This window comes from Corella eumyota, chromosome 7 (genome assembly GCF_963082875.1).
Source record: "Corella eumyota chromosome 7, kaCorEumy4.1, whole genome shotgun sequence".
Taxonomy (NCBI): Eukaryota; Metazoa; Chordata; class Ascidiacea; order Phlebobranchia; family Corellidae; genus Corella; species Corella eumyota.
In genome coordinates, this window is record NC_137496.1 from 7,987,241 (window position 1) to 7,999,452 (window position 12,212).

The 12,212-nt window shown below is 37.5% G+C and overlaps 42 non-coding genes and 1 pseudogene across 42 annotated transcripts; all 43 read left to right on the top strand.

Annotated features, from left to right (window-relative positions):
* The first annotated feature begins 147 nt into the window (after positions 1–147).
* LOC145761281 (5S ribosomal RNA) lies at positions 148–266 on the top strand. Its single transcript, XR_014287244.1, has one exon. It is a non-coding gene; the product is annotated as a 5S ribosomal RNA (ribosomal RNA).
* Positions 267–434: 168 nt separating this feature from the next.
* Positions 435–553, top strand: LOC145761618 (5S ribosomal RNA). Its single transcript, XR_014287299.1, has one exon. It is a non-coding gene; the product is annotated as a 5S ribosomal RNA (ribosomal RNA).
* Positions 554–715: 162 nt separating this feature from the next.
* LOC145761630 (5S ribosomal RNA) lies at positions 716–834 on the top strand. Its single transcript, XR_014287300.1, has one exon. It is a non-coding gene; the product is annotated as a 5S ribosomal RNA (ribosomal RNA).
* A 168-nt stretch (positions 835–1,002) lies between these two features.
* On the top strand, positions 1,003–1,121 carry LOC145761038 (5S ribosomal RNA). Its single transcript, XR_014287017.1, has one exon. It is a non-coding gene; the product is annotated as a 5S ribosomal RNA (ribosomal RNA).
* A 162-nt stretch (positions 1,122–1,283) lies between these two features.
* Positions 1,284–1,402, top strand: LOC145761638 (5S ribosomal RNA). The gene has a single exon (XR_014287308.1). It is a non-coding gene; the product is annotated as a 5S ribosomal RNA (ribosomal RNA).
* Positions 1,403–1,570: 168 nt separating this feature from the next.
* On the top strand, positions 1,571–1,689 carry LOC145761649 (5S ribosomal RNA). Its single transcript, XR_014287319.1, has one exon. It is a non-coding gene; the product is annotated as a 5S ribosomal RNA (ribosomal RNA).
* A 168-nt stretch (positions 1,690–1,857) lies between these two features.
* LOC145761660 (5S ribosomal RNA) lies at positions 1,858–1,976 on the top strand. Its single transcript, XR_014287330.1, has one exon. It is a non-coding gene; the product is annotated as a 5S ribosomal RNA (ribosomal RNA).
* A 168-nt stretch (positions 1,977–2,144) lies between these two features.
* On the top strand, positions 2,145–2,263 carry LOC145761672 (5S ribosomal RNA). Its single transcript, XR_014287341.1, has one exon. It is a non-coding gene; the product is annotated as a 5S ribosomal RNA (ribosomal RNA).
* Positions 2,264–2,425: 162 nt separating this feature from the next.
* On the top strand, positions 2,426–2,544 carry LOC145761684 (5S ribosomal RNA). The gene has a single exon (XR_014287352.1). It is a non-coding gene; the product is annotated as a 5S ribosomal RNA (ribosomal RNA).
* A 168-nt stretch (positions 2,545–2,712) lies between these two features.
* LOC145761039 (5S ribosomal RNA) lies at positions 2,713–2,831 on the top strand. The gene has a single exon (XR_014287018.1). It is a non-coding gene; the product is annotated as a 5S ribosomal RNA (ribosomal RNA).
* A 162-nt stretch (positions 2,832–2,993) lies between these two features.
* On the top strand, positions 2,994–3,112 carry LOC145761696 (5S ribosomal RNA). The gene has a single exon (XR_014287363.1). It is a non-coding gene; the product is annotated as a 5S ribosomal RNA (ribosomal RNA).
* A 168-nt stretch (positions 3,113–3,280) lies between these two features.
* Positions 3,281–3,399, top strand: LOC145761708 (5S ribosomal RNA). Its single transcript, XR_014287374.1, has one exon. It is a non-coding gene; the product is annotated as a 5S ribosomal RNA (ribosomal RNA).
* Positions 3,400–3,567: 168 nt separating this feature from the next.
* Positions 3,568–3,686, top strand: LOC145761720 (5S ribosomal RNA). Its single transcript, XR_014287386.1, has one exon. It is a non-coding gene; the product is annotated as a 5S ribosomal RNA (ribosomal RNA).
* A 168-nt stretch (positions 3,687–3,854) lies between these two features.
* LOC145761040 (5S ribosomal RNA) lies at positions 3,855–3,973 on the top strand. The gene has a single exon (XR_014287019.1). It is a non-coding gene; the product is annotated as a 5S ribosomal RNA (ribosomal RNA).
* Positions 3,974–4,135: 162 nt separating this feature from the next.
* LOC145761732 (5S ribosomal RNA) lies at positions 4,136–4,254 on the top strand. Its single transcript, XR_014287397.1, has one exon. It is a non-coding gene; the product is annotated as a 5S ribosomal RNA (ribosomal RNA).
* A 168-nt stretch (positions 4,255–4,422) lies between these two features.
* Positions 4,423–4,541, top strand: LOC145761743 (5S ribosomal RNA). The gene has a single exon (XR_014287408.1). It is a non-coding gene; the product is annotated as a 5S ribosomal RNA (ribosomal RNA).
* Positions 4,542–4,709: 168 nt separating this feature from the next.
* Positions 4,710–4,828, top strand: LOC145761755 (5S ribosomal RNA). The gene has a single exon (XR_014287419.1). It is a non-coding gene; the product is annotated as a 5S ribosomal RNA (ribosomal RNA).
* Positions 4,829–4,996: 168 nt separating this feature from the next.
* On the top strand, positions 4,997–5,115 carry LOC145761767 (5S ribosomal RNA). The gene has a single exon (XR_014287430.1). It is a non-coding gene; the product is annotated as a 5S ribosomal RNA (ribosomal RNA).
* Positions 5,116–5,277: 162 nt separating this feature from the next.
* On the top strand, positions 5,278–5,396 carry LOC145761780 (5S ribosomal RNA). The gene has a single exon (XR_014287442.1). It is a non-coding gene; the product is annotated as a 5S ribosomal RNA (ribosomal RNA).
* Positions 5,397–5,564: 168 nt separating this feature from the next.
* LOC145761041 (5S ribosomal RNA) lies at positions 5,565–5,683 on the top strand. The gene has a single exon (XR_014287020.1). It is a non-coding gene; the product is annotated as a 5S ribosomal RNA (ribosomal RNA).
* Positions 5,684–5,845: 162 nt separating this feature from the next.
* LOC145761791 (5S ribosomal RNA) lies at positions 5,846–5,964 on the top strand. The gene has a single exon (XR_014287453.1). It is a non-coding gene; the product is annotated as a 5S ribosomal RNA (ribosomal RNA).
* A 168-nt stretch (positions 5,965–6,132) lies between these two features.
* LOC145761803 (5S ribosomal RNA) lies at positions 6,133–6,251 on the top strand. The gene has a single exon (XR_014287464.1). It is a non-coding gene; the product is annotated as a 5S ribosomal RNA (ribosomal RNA).
* A 168-nt stretch (positions 6,252–6,419) lies between these two features.
* Positions 6,420–6,538, top strand: LOC145761815 (5S ribosomal RNA). The gene has a single exon (XR_014287475.1). It is a non-coding gene; the product is annotated as a 5S ribosomal RNA (ribosomal RNA).
* A 168-nt stretch (positions 6,539–6,706) lies between these two features.
* Positions 6,707–6,825, top strand: LOC145761827 (5S ribosomal RNA). The gene has a single exon (XR_014287486.1). It is a non-coding gene; the product is annotated as a 5S ribosomal RNA (ribosomal RNA).
* Positions 6,826–6,987: 162 nt separating this feature from the next.
* On the top strand, positions 6,988–7,106 carry LOC145761839 (5S ribosomal RNA). The gene has a single exon (XR_014287498.1). It is a non-coding gene; the product is annotated as a 5S ribosomal RNA (ribosomal RNA).
* Positions 7,107–7,274: 168 nt separating this feature from the next.
* LOC145761043 (5S ribosomal RNA) lies at positions 7,275–7,393 on the top strand. The gene has a single exon (XR_014287021.1). It is a non-coding gene; the product is annotated as a 5S ribosomal RNA (ribosomal RNA).
* A 162-nt stretch (positions 7,394–7,555) lies between these two features.
* Positions 7,556–7,674, top strand: LOC145761852 (5S ribosomal RNA). The gene has a single exon (XR_014287509.1). It is a non-coding gene; the product is annotated as a 5S ribosomal RNA (ribosomal RNA).
* Positions 7,675–7,842: 168 nt separating this feature from the next.
* Positions 7,843–7,961, top strand: LOC145761864 (5S ribosomal RNA). Its single transcript, XR_014287520.1, has one exon. It is a non-coding gene; the product is annotated as a 5S ribosomal RNA (ribosomal RNA).
* A 168-nt stretch (positions 7,962–8,129) lies between these two features.
* LOC145761186 (5S ribosomal RNA) lies at positions 8,130–8,248 on the top strand. The gene has a single exon (XR_014287156.1). It is a non-coding gene; the product is annotated as a 5S ribosomal RNA (ribosomal RNA).
* A 163-nt stretch (positions 8,249–8,411) lies between these two features.
* LOC145761876 (5S ribosomal RNA) lies at positions 8,412–8,530 on the top strand. Its single transcript, XR_014287531.1, has one exon. It is a non-coding gene; the product is annotated as a 5S ribosomal RNA (ribosomal RNA).
* Positions 8,531–8,693: 163 nt separating this feature from the next.
* On the top strand, positions 8,694–8,812 carry LOC145761887 (5S ribosomal RNA). The gene has a single exon (XR_014287542.1). It is a non-coding gene; the product is annotated as a 5S ribosomal RNA (ribosomal RNA).
* A 168-nt stretch (positions 8,813–8,980) lies between these two features.
* Positions 8,981–9,099, top strand: LOC145761044 (5S ribosomal RNA). Its single transcript, XR_014287022.1, has one exon. It is a non-coding gene; the product is annotated as a 5S ribosomal RNA (ribosomal RNA).
* Positions 9,100–9,261: 162 nt separating this feature from the next.
* On the top strand, positions 9,262–9,380 carry LOC145761898 (5S ribosomal RNA). The gene has a single exon (XR_014287553.1). It is a non-coding gene; the product is annotated as a 5S ribosomal RNA (ribosomal RNA).
* A 168-nt stretch (positions 9,381–9,548) lies between these two features.
* Positions 9,549–9,667, top strand: LOC145761910 (5S ribosomal RNA). Its single transcript, XR_014287564.1, has one exon. It is a non-coding gene; the product is annotated as a 5S ribosomal RNA (ribosomal RNA).
* Positions 9,668–9,835: 168 nt separating this feature from the next.
* Positions 9,836–9,954, top strand: LOC145761921 (5S ribosomal RNA). The gene has a single exon (XR_014287575.1). It is a non-coding gene; the product is annotated as a 5S ribosomal RNA (ribosomal RNA).
* A 168-nt stretch (positions 9,955–10,122) lies between these two features.
* On the top strand, positions 10,123–10,241 carry LOC145761933 (5S ribosomal RNA). The gene has a single exon (XR_014287586.1). It is a non-coding gene; the product is annotated as a 5S ribosomal RNA (ribosomal RNA).
* A 162-nt stretch (positions 10,242–10,403) lies between these two features.
* Positions 10,404–10,522, top strand: LOC145761945 (5S ribosomal RNA). The gene has a single exon (XR_014287597.1). It is a non-coding gene; the product is annotated as a 5S ribosomal RNA (ribosomal RNA).
* A 168-nt stretch (positions 10,523–10,690) lies between these two features.
* On the top strand, positions 10,691–10,809 carry LOC145761045 (5S ribosomal RNA). Its single transcript, XR_014287023.1, has one exon. It is a non-coding gene; the product is annotated as a 5S ribosomal RNA (ribosomal RNA).
* Positions 10,810–10,970: 161 nt separating this feature from the next.
* LOC145761950 (5S ribosomal RNA) lies at positions 10,971–11,089 on the top strand. Its single transcript, XR_014287602.1, has one exon. It is a non-coding gene; the product is annotated as a 5S ribosomal RNA (ribosomal RNA).
* A 168-nt stretch (positions 11,090–11,257) lies between these two features.
* On the top strand, positions 11,258–11,376 carry LOC145761951 (5S ribosomal RNA). The gene has a single exon (XR_014287603.1). It is a non-coding gene; the product is annotated as a 5S ribosomal RNA (ribosomal RNA).
* A 167-nt stretch (positions 11,377–11,543) lies between these two features.
* On the top strand, positions 11,544–11,662 carry LOC145761952 (5S ribosomal RNA). Its single transcript, XR_014287604.1, has one exon. It is a non-coding gene; the product is annotated as a 5S ribosomal RNA (ribosomal RNA).
* Positions 11,663–11,830: 168 nt separating this feature from the next.
* On the top strand, positions 11,831–11,949 carry LOC145761046 (5S ribosomal RNA). The gene has a single exon (XR_014287024.1). It is a non-coding gene; the product is annotated as a 5S ribosomal RNA (ribosomal RNA).
* Positions 11,950–12,111: 162 nt separating this feature from the next.
* On the top strand, positions 12,112–12,212 carry LOC145761629 (5S ribosomal RNA; annotated as a pseudogene).

Below are 12,212 nucleotides of genomic sequence, written 5' to 3' on the forward strand. Positions count from 1 at the left end.
TTAGAAAGTACTTTATGTAGAAGTCATTTTTTATCAAAATTTTTGAAAATTAATATATTTGATATAACTTCTAAGGGACGCAAGTCATTTATTTTATTTTAAATATACACGGTTAATGATAAATGTGTTGGCTCACCACATCACATTGCCTACGACCATACCACGTTGAGTACACCCCATCTCGTCCGATCTGGGAAGTTAAGCAACGTCGGGCCCGGTTAGTACTTGGATGGGTGACCGCCTGGGAATACCGGGTGTCTTAGGCATTTTATAAGTTTTATAGCATATTAGAAAGTACTTTATGTAGAAGTCATTTTTTATCAAAATTTTTGAAAATTAATATATTTGATATAACTTCTAAGGGACGCAAGTCATTTATTTTATTTTAAATATACACGGTTAATGATAAATGTGTTGGCTCACCACATCACATTGCCTACGACCATACCACGTTGAGTACACCCCATCTCGTCCGATCTGGGAAGTTAAGCAACGTCGGGCCCGGTTAGTACTTGGATGGGTGACCGCCTGGGAATACCGGGTGTCGTAGGCATTTTATAAGTTTTATAGCATATTAGAAAGTGCCTTATGTATAAGTCATTTTTATAGAAATTTTTGAAAATTAATATATTTGATATAATTGCTAGGCGACGCAAGTCATTTATTTTATTTTAAATATACACGTTTAATGATAAATGTGTTGGCACATCACATTGCCTACGACCATACCACGTTGAGTACACCCCATCTCGTCCGATCTGGGAAGTTAAGCAACGTCGGGCCCGGTTAGTACTTGGATGGGTGACCGCCTGGGAATACCGGGTGTCGTAGGCATTTTATAAGTTTTATAGCATATTAGAAAGTACTTTATGTAGAAGTCATTTTTTATCAAAATTTTTGAAAATTAATATATTTGATATAACTTCTAAGGGACGCAAGTCATTTATTTTATTTTAAATATACACGGTTAATGATAAATGTGTTGGCTCACCACATCACATTGCCTACGACCATACCACGTTGAGTACACCCCATCTCGTCCGATCTGGGAAGTTAAGCAACGTCGGGCCCGGTTAGTACTTGGATGGGTGACCGCCTGGGAATACCGGGTGTCGTAGGTATTTTATAAGTTTTATAGCATATTAGAAAGTACCTTATGTATAAGTCATTTTTATAGAAATTTTTGAAAATTAATATATTTGATATAATTGCTAGGCGACGCAAGTCATTTATTTTATTTTAAATATACACGTTTAATGATAAATGTGTTGGCACATCACATTGCCTACGACCATACCACGTTGAGTACACCCCATCTCGTCCGATCTGGGAAGTTAAGCAACGTCGGGCCCGGTTAGTACTTGGATGGGTGACCGCCTGGGAATACCGGGTGTCGTAGGCATTTTATAAGTTTTATAGCATATTAGAAAGTACTTTATGTAGAAGTCATTTTTTATCAAAATTTTTGAAAATTAATATATTTGATATAACTTCTAAGGGACGCAAGTCATTTATTTTATTTTAAATATACACGGTTAATGATAAATGTGTTGGCTCACCACATCACATTGCCTACGACCATACCACGTTGAGTACACCCCATCTCGTCCGATCTGGGAAGTTAAGCAACGTCGGGCCCGGTTAGTACTTGGATGGGTGACCGCCTGGGAATACCGGGTGTCGTAGGCATTTTATAAGTTTTATAGCATATTCGAAAGTACTTTATGTAGAAGTCATTTTTTATCAAAATTTTTGAAAATTAATATATTTGATATAACTTCTAAGGGACGCAAGTCATTTATTTTATTTTAAATATACACGGTTAATGATAAATGTGTTGGCTCACCACATCACATTGCCTACGACCATACCACGTTGAGTACACCCCATCTCGTCCGATCTGGGAAGTTAAGCAACGTCGGGCCCGGTTAGTACTTGGATGGGTGACCGCCTGGGAATACCGGGTGTCGTAGGCATTTTATAAGTTTTATAGCATATTAGAAAGTACTTTATGTAGAAGTCATTTTTTATCAAAATTTTTGAAAATTAATATATTTGATATAACTTCTAAGGGACGCAAGTCATTTATTTTATTTTAAATATACACGGTTAATGATAAATGTGTTGGCTCACCACATCACATTGCCTACGACCATACCACGTTGAGTACACCCCATCTCGTCCGATCTGGGAAGTTAAGCAACGTCGGGCCCGGTTAGTACTTGGATGGGTGACCGCCTGGGAATACCGGGTGTCGTAGGCATTTTATAAGTTTTATAGCATATTAGAAAGTACCTTATGTATAAGTCATTTTTATAGAAATTTTTGAAAATTAATATATTTGATATAATTGCTAGGCGACGCAAGTCATTTATTTTATTTTAAATATACACGTTTAATGATAAATGTGTTGGCACATCACATTGCCTACGACCATACCACGTTGAGTACACCCCATCTCGTCCGATCTGGGAAGTTAAGCAACGTCGGGCCCGGTTAGTACTTGGATGGGTGACCGCCTGGGAATACCGGGTGTCGTAGGCATTTTATAAGTTTTATAGCATATTAGAAAGTACTTTATGTAGAAGTCATTTTTTATCAAAATTTTTGAAAATTAATATATTTGATATAACTTCTAAGGGACGCAAGTCATTTATTTTATTTTAAATATACACGGTTAATGATAAATGTGTTGGCTCACCACATCACATTGCCTACGACCATACCACGTTGAGTACACCCCATCTCGTCCGATCTGGGAAGTTAAGCAACGTCGGGCCCGGTTAGTACTTGGATGGGTGACCGCCTGGGAATACCGGGTGTCGTAGGTATTTTATAAGTTTTATAGCATATTAGAAAGTACCTTATGTATAAGTCATTTTTATAGAAATTTTTGAAAATTAATATATTTGATATAATTGCTAGGCGACGCAAGTCATTTATTTTATTTTAAATATACACGTTTAATGATAAATGTGTTGGCACATCACATTGCCTACGACCATACCACGTTGAGTACACCCCATCTCGTCCGATCTGGGAAGTTAAGCAACGTCGGGCCCGGTTAGTACTTGGATGGGTGACCGCCTGGGAATACCGGGTGTCGTAGGCATTTTATAAGTTTTATAGCATATTAGAAAGTACTTTATGTAGAAGTAATTTTTTATCAAAATTTTTGAAAATTAATATATTTGATATAACTTCTAAGGGACGCAAGTCATTTATTTTATTTTAAATATACACGGTTAATGATAAATGTGTTGGCTCACCACATCACATTGCCTACGACCATACCACGTTGAGTACACCCCATCTCGTCCGATCTGGGAAGTTAAGCAACGTCGGGCCCGGTTAGTACTTGGATGGGTGACCGCCTGGGAATACCGGGTGTCGTAGGCATTTTATAAGTTTTATAGCATATTAGAAAGTACTTTATGTAGAAGTCATTTTTTATCAAAATTTTTGAAAATTAATATATTTGATATAACTTCTAAGGGACGCAAGTCATTTATTTTATTTTAAATATACACGGTTAATGATAAATGTGTTGGCTCACCACATCACATTGCCTACGACCATACCACGTTGAGTACACCCCATCTCGTCCGATCTGGGAAGTTAAGCAACGTCGGGCCCGGTTAGTACTTGGATGGGTGACCGCCTGGGAATACCGGGTGTCGTAGGCATTTTATAAGTTTTATAGCATATTAGAAAGTACTTTATGTAGAAGTCATTTTTTATCAAAATTTTTGAAAATTAATATATTTGATATAACTTCTAAGGGACGCAAGTCATTTATTTTATTTTAAATATACACGGTTAATGATAAATGTGTTGGCTCACCACATCACATTGCCTACGACCATACCACGTTGAGTACACCCCATCTCGTCCGATCTGGGAAGTTAAGCAACGTCGGGCCCGGTTAGTACTTGGATGGGTGACCGCCTGGGAATACCGGGTGTCGTAGGTATTTTATAAGTTTTATAGCATATTAGAAAGTACCTTATGTATAAGTCATTTTTATAGAAATTTTTGAAAATTAATATATTTGATATAATTGCTAGGCGACGCAAGTCATTTATTTTATTTTAAATATACACGTTTAATGATAAATGTGTTGGCACATCACATTGCCTACGACCATACCACGTTGAGTACACCCCATCTCGTCCGATCTGGGAAGTTAAGCAACGTCGGGCCCGGTTAGTACTTGGATGGGTGACCGCCTGGGAATACCGGGTGTCGTAGGCATTTTATAAGTTTTATAGCATATTAGAAAGTACTTTATGTAGAAGTAATTTTTTATCAAAATTTTTGAAAATTAATATATTTGATATAACTTCTAAGGGACGCAAGTCATTTATTTTATTTTAAATATACACGGTTAATGATAAATGTGTTGGCTCACCACATCACATTGCCTACGACCATACCACGTTGAGTACACCCCATCTCGTCCGATCTGGGAAGTTAAGCAACGTCGGGCCCGGTTAGTACTTGGATGGGTGACCGCCTGGGAATACCGGGTGTCGTAGGCATTTTATAAGTTTTATAGCATATTCGAAAGTACTTTATGTAGAAGTCATTTTTTATCAAAATTTTTGAAAATTAATATATTTGATATAACTTCTAAGGGACGCAAGTCATTTATTTTATTTTAAATATACACGGTTAATGATAAATGTGTTGGCTCACCACATCACATTGCCTACGACCATACCACGTTGAGTACACCCCATCTCGTCCGATCTGGGAAGTTAAGCAACGTCGGGCCCGGTTAGTACTTGGATGGGTGACCGCCTGGGAATACCGGGTGTCGTAGGCATTTTATAAGTTTTATAGCATATTAGAAAGTACTTTATGTAGAAGTCATTTTTTATCAAAATTTTTGAAAATTAATATATTTGATATAACTTCTAAGGGACGCAAGTCATTTATTTTATTTTAAATATACACGGTTAATGATAAATGTGTTGGCTCACCACATCACATTGCCTACGACCATACCACGTTGAGTACACCCCATCTCGTCCGATCTGGGAAGTTAAGCAACGTCGGGCCCGGTTAGTACTTGGATGGGTGACCGCCTGGGAATACCGGGTGTCGTAGGCATTTTATAAGTTTTATAGCATATTAGAAAGTACCTTATGTATAAGTCATTTTTATAGAAATTTTTGAAAATTAATATATTTGATATAATTGCTAGGCGACGCAAGTCATTTATTTTATTTTAAATATACACGTTTAATGATAAATGTGTTGGCACATCACATTGCCTACGACCATACCACGTTGAGTACACCCCATCTCGTCCGATCTGGGAAGTTAAGCAACGTCGGGCCCGGTTAGTACTTGGATGGGTGACCGCCTGGGAATACCGGGTGTCGTAGGCATTTTATAAGTTTTATAGCATATTAGAAAGTACTTTATGTAGAAGTCATTTTTTATCAAAATTTTTGAAAATTAATATATTTGATATAACTTCTAAGGGACGCAAGTCATTTATTTTATTTTAAATATACACGGTTAATGATAAATGTGTTGGCTCACCACATCACATTGCCTACGACCATACCACGTTGAGTACACCCCATCTCGTCCGATCTGGGAAGTTAAGCAACGTCGGGCCCGGTTAGTACTTGGATGGGTGACCGCCTGGGAATACCGGGTGTCGTAGGTATTTTATAAGTTTTATAGCATATTAGAAAGTACCTTATGTATAAGTCATTTTTATAGAAATTTTTGAAAATTAATATATTTGATATAATTGCTAGGCGACGCAAGTCATTTATTTTATTTTAAATATACACGTTTAATGATAAATGTGTTGGCACATCACATTGCCTACGACCATACCACGTTGAGTACACCCCATCTCGTCCGATCTGGGAAGTTAAGCAACGTCGGGCCCGGTTAGTACTTGGATGGGTGACCGCCTGGGAATACCGGGTGTCGTAGGCATTTTATAAGTTTTATAGCATATTAGAAAGTACTTTATGTAGAAGTAATTTTTTATCAAAATTTTTGAAAATTAATATATTTGATATAACTTCTAAGGGACGCAAGTCATTTATTTTATTTTAAATATACACGGTTAATGATAAATGTGTTGGCTCACCACATCACATTGCCTACGACCATACCACGTTGAGTACACCCCATCTCGTCCGATCTGGGAAGTTAAGCAACGTCGGGCCCGGTTAGTACTTGGATGGGTGACCGCCTGGGAATACCGGGTGTCGTAGGCATTTTATAAGTTTTATAGCATATTCGAAAGTACTTTATGTAGAAGTCATTTTTTATCAAAATTTTTGAAAATTAATATATTTGATATAACTTCTAAGGGACGCAAGTCATTTATTTTATTTTAAATATACACGGTTAATGATAAATGTGTTGGCTCACCACATCACATTGCCTACGACCATACCACGTTGAGTACACCCCATCTCGTCCGATCTGGGAAGTTAAGCAACGTCGGGCCCGGTTAGTACTTGGATGGGTGACCGCCTGGGAATACCGGGTGTCGTAGGCATTTTATAAGTTTTATAGCATATTAGAAAGTACTTTATGTAGAAGTCATTTTTTATCAAAATTTTTGAAAATTAATATATTTGATATAACTTCTAAGGGACGCAAGTCATTTATTTTATTTTAAATATACACGGTTAATGATAAATGTGTTGGCTCACCACATCACATTGCCTACGACCATACCACGTTGAGTACACCCCATCTCGTCCGATCTGGGAAGTTAAGCAACGTCGGGCCCGGTTAGTACTTGGATGGGTGACCGCCTGGGAATACCGGGTGTCGTAGGCATTTTATAAGTTTTATAGCATATTAGAAAGTACCTTATGTATAAGTCATTTTTATAGAAATTTTTGAAAATTAATATATTTGATATAATTGCTAGGCGACGCAAGTCATTTATTTTATTTTAAATATACACGTTTAATGATAAATGTGTTGGCACATCACATTGCCTACGACCATACCACGTTGAGTACACCCCATCTCGTCCGATCTGGGAAGTTAAGCAACGTCGGGCCCGGTTAGTACTTGGATGGGTGACCGCCTGGGAATACCGGGTGTCGTAGGCATTTTATAAGTTTTATAGCATATTAGAAAGTACTTTATGTAGAAGTCATTTTTTATCAAAATTTTTGAAAATTAATATATTTGATATAACTTCTAAGGGACGCAAGTCATTTATTTTATTTTAAATATACACGGTTAATGATAAATGTGTTGGCTCACCACATCACATTGCCTACGACCATACCACGTTGAGTACACCCCATCTCGTCCGATCTGGGAAGTTAAGCAACGTCGGGCCCGGTTAGTACTTGGATGGGTGACCGCCTGGGAATACCGGGTGTCGTAGGTATTTTATAAGTTTTATAGCATATTAGAAAGTACCTTATGTATAAGTCATTTTTATAGAAATTTTTGAAAATTAATATATTTGATATAATTGCTAGGCGACGCAAGTCATTTATTTTATTTTAAATATACACGTTTAATGATAAATGTGTTGGCACATCACATTGCCTACGACCATACCACGTTGAGTACACCCCATCTCGTCCGATCTGGGAAGTTAAGCAACGTCGGGCCCGGTTAGTACTTGGATGGGTGACCGCCTGGGAATACCGGGTGTCGTAGGCATTTTATAAGTTTTATAGCATATTAGAAAGTACTTTATGTAGAAGTAATTTTTTATCAAAATTTTTGAAAATTAATATATTTGATATAACTTCTAAGGGACGCAAGTCATTTATTTTATTTTAAATATACACGGTTAATGATAAATGTGTTGGCTCACCACATCACATTGCCTACGACCATACCACGTTGAGTACACCCCATCTCGTCCGATCTGGGAAGTTAAGCAACGTCGGGCCCGGTTAGTACTTGGATGGGTGACCGCCTGGGAATACCGGGTGTCGTAGGCATTTTATAAGTTTTATAGCATATTAGAAAGTACTTTATGTAGAAGTCATTTTTTATCAAAATTTTTGAAAATTAATATATTTGATATAACTTCTAAGGGACGCAAGTCATTTATTTTATTTTAAATATACACGGTTAATGATAAATGTGTTGGCTCACCACATCACATTGCCTACGACCATACCACGTTGAGTACACCCCATCTCGTCCGATCTGGGAAGTTAAGCAACGTCGGGCCCGGTTAGTACTTGGATGGGTGACCGCCTGGGAATACCGGGTGTCGAAGGCATTTTATAAGTTTTTTAGCATATTAGAAAGTACTTTATGTAGAAGTCATTTTTTATCCAAATTTTTGAAAATTAATATATTTGATATAACTGCTAAGGGACGCAAGTCATTTATTTTATTTTAAATATACACGTTTAATGATAAATGTGTTGGCACATCACATTGCCTACGACCATACCACGTTGAGTACACCCCATCTCGTCCGATCTGGGAAGTTAAGCAACGTCGGGCCCGGTTAGTACTTGGATGGGTGACCGCCTGGGAATACCGGGTGTCGTAGGCATTTTATAAGTTTTATAGCATATTAGAAAGTACTTTATGTAGAAGTCATTTTTTATCAAAATTTTTGAAAATTAATATATTTGATATAACTGCTAAGGGACGCAAGTCATTTATTTTATTTTAAATATACACGTTTAATGATAAATGTGTTGGCACATCACATTGCCTACGACCATACCACGTTGAGTACACCCCATCTCGTCCGATCTGGGAAGTTAAGCAACGTCGGGCCCGGTTAGTACTTGGATGGGTGACCGCCTGGGAATACCGGGTGTCGTAGGCATTTTATAAGTTTTATAGCATATTAGAAAGTACTTTATGTAGAAGTCATTTTTTATCAAAATTTTTGAAAATTAATATATTTGATATAACTTCTAAGGGACGCAAGTCATTTATTTTATTTTAAATATACACGGTTAATGATAAATGTGTTGGCTCACCACATCACATTGCCTACGACCATACCACGTTGAGTACACCCCATCTCGTCCGATCTGGGAAGTTAAGCAACGTCGGGCCCGGTTAGTACTTGGATGGGTGACCGCCTGGGAATACCGGGTGTCGTAGGTATTTTATAAGTTTTATAGCATATTAGAAAGTACCTTATGTATAAGTCATTTTTATAGAAATTTTTGAAAATTAATATATTTGATATAATTGCTAGGCGACGCAAGTCATTTATTTTATTTTAAATATACACGTTTAATGATAAATGTGTTGGCACATCACATTGCCTACGACCATACCACGTTGAGTACACCCCATCTCGTCCGATCTGGGAAGTTAAGCAACGTCGGGCCCGGTTAGTACTTGGATGGGTGACCGCCTGGGAATACCGGGTGTCGTAGGCATTTTATAAGTTTTATAGCATATTAGAAAGTACTTTATGTAGAAGTAATTTTTTATCAAAATTTTTGAAAATTAATATATTTGATATAACTTCTAAGGGACGCAAGTCATTTATTTTATTTTAAATATACACGGTTAATGATAAATGTGTTGGCTCACCACATCACATTGCCTACGACCATACCACGTTGAGTACACCCCATCTCGTCCGATCTGGGAAGTTAAGCAACGTCGGGCCCGGTTAGTACTTGGATGGGTGACCGCCTGGGAATACCGGGTGTCGTAGGCATTTTATAAGTTTTATAGCATATTCGAAAGTACTTTATGTAGAAGTCATTTTTTATCAAAATTTTTGAAAATTAATATATTTGATATAACTTCTAAGGGACGCAAGTCATTTATTTTATTTTAAATATACACGGTTAATGATAAATGTGTTGGCTCACCACATCACATTGCCTACGACCATACCACGTTGAGTACACCCCATCTCGTCCGATCTGGGAAGTTAAGCAACGTCGGGCCCGGTTAGTACTTGGATGGGTGACCGCCTGGGAATACCGGGTGTCGTAGGCATTTTATAAGTTTTATAGCATATTAGAAAGTACTTTATGTAGAAGTCATTTTTTATCAAAATTTTTGAAAATTAATATATTTGATATAACTTCTAAGGGACGCAAGTCATTTATTTTATTTTAAATATACACGGTTAATGATAAATGTGTTGGCTCACCACATCACATTGCCTACGACCATACCACGTTGAGTACACCCCATCTCGTCCGATCTGGGAAGTTAAGCAACGTCGGGCCCGGTTAGTACTTGGATGGGTGACCGCCTGGGAATACCGGGTGTCGTAGGCATTTTATAAGTTTTATAGCATATTAGAAAGTACCTTATGTATAAGTCATTTTTATAGAAATTTTTGAAAATTAATATATTTGATATAATTGCTAGGCGACGCAAGTCATTTATTTTATTTTAAATATACACGTTTAATGATAAATGTGTTGGCACATCACATTGCCTACGACCATACCACGTTGAGTACACCCCATCTCGTCCGATCTGGGAAGTTAAGCAACGTCGGGCCCGGTTAGTACTTGGATGGGTGACCGCCTGGGAATACCGGGTGTCGTAGGCATTTTATAAGTTTTATAGCATATTAGAAAGTACTTTATGTAGAAGTCATTTTTTATCAAAATTTTTGAAAATTAATATATTTGATATAACTTCTAAGGGACGCAAGTCATTTATTTTATTTTAAATATACACGGTTAATGATAAATGTGTTGGCTCACCACATCACATTGCCTACGACCATACCACGTTGAGTACACCCCATCTCGTCCGATCTGGGAAGTTAAGCAACGTCGGGCCCGGTTAGTACTTGGATGGGTGACCGCCTGGGAATACCGGGTGTCGTAGGTATTTTATAAGTTTTATAGCATATTAGAAAGTACCTTATGTATAAGTCATTTTTATAGAAATTTTTGAAAATTAATATATTTGATATAATTGCTAGGCGACGCAAGTCATTTATTTTATTTTAAATATACACGTTAATGATAAATGTGTTGGCACATCACATTGCCTACGACCATACCACGTTGAGTACACCCCATCTCGTCCGATCTGGGAAGTTAAGCAACGTCGGGCCCGGTTAGTACTTGGATGGGTGACCGCCTGGGAATACCGGGTGTCGTAGGCATTTTATAAGTTTTATAGCATATTAGAAAGTACTTTATGTAGAAGTAATTTTTTATCAAAATTTTTGAAAATTAATATATTTGATATAACTTCTAAGGGACGCAAGTCATTTATTTTATTTTAAATATACACGGTTAATGATAAATGTGTTGGCTCACCACATCACATTGCCTACGACCATACCACGTTGAGTACACCCCATCTCGTCCGATCTGGGAAGTTAAGCAACGTCGGGCCCGGTTAGTACTTGGATGGGTGACCGCCTGGGAATACCGGGTGTCGTAGGCATTTTATAAGTTTTATAGCATATTAGAAAGTACTTTATGTAGAAGTCATTTTTTATCAAATTTTTGAAAATTAATATATTTGATATAACTTCTAAGGGACGCAAGTCATTTATTTTATTTTAAATATACACGGTTAATGATAAATGTGTTGGCTCACCACATCACATTGCCTACGACCATACCACGTTGAGTACACCCCATCTCGTCCGATCTGGGAAGTTAAGCAACGTCGGGCCCGGTTAGTACTTGGATGGGTGACCGCCTGGGAATACCGGGTGTCGTAGGCATTTTATAAGTTTTATAGCATATTAGAAAGTACTTTATGTAGAAGTCATTTTTTATCAAAATTTTTGAAAATTAATATATTTGATATAACTTCTAAGGGACGCAAGTCATTTATTTTATTTTAAATATACACGGTTAATGATAAATGTGTTGGCTCACCACATCACATTGCCTACGACCATACCACGTTGAGTACACCCCATCTCGTCCGATCTGGGAAGTTAAGCAACGTCGGGCCCGGTTAGTACTTGGATGGGTGACCGCCTGGGAATACCGGGTGTCGTAGGTATTTTATAAGTTTTATAGCATATTAGAAAGTACCTTATGTATAAGTCATTTTTATAGAAATTTTTGAAAATTAATATATTTGATATAATTGCTAGGCGACGCAAGTCATTTATTTTATTTTAAATATACACGTTTAATGATAAATGTGTTGGCACATCACATTGCCTACGACCATACCACGTTGAGTACACCCCATCTCGTCCGATCTGGGAAGTTAAGCAACGTCGGGCCCGGTTAGTACTTGGATGGGTGACCGCCTGGGAA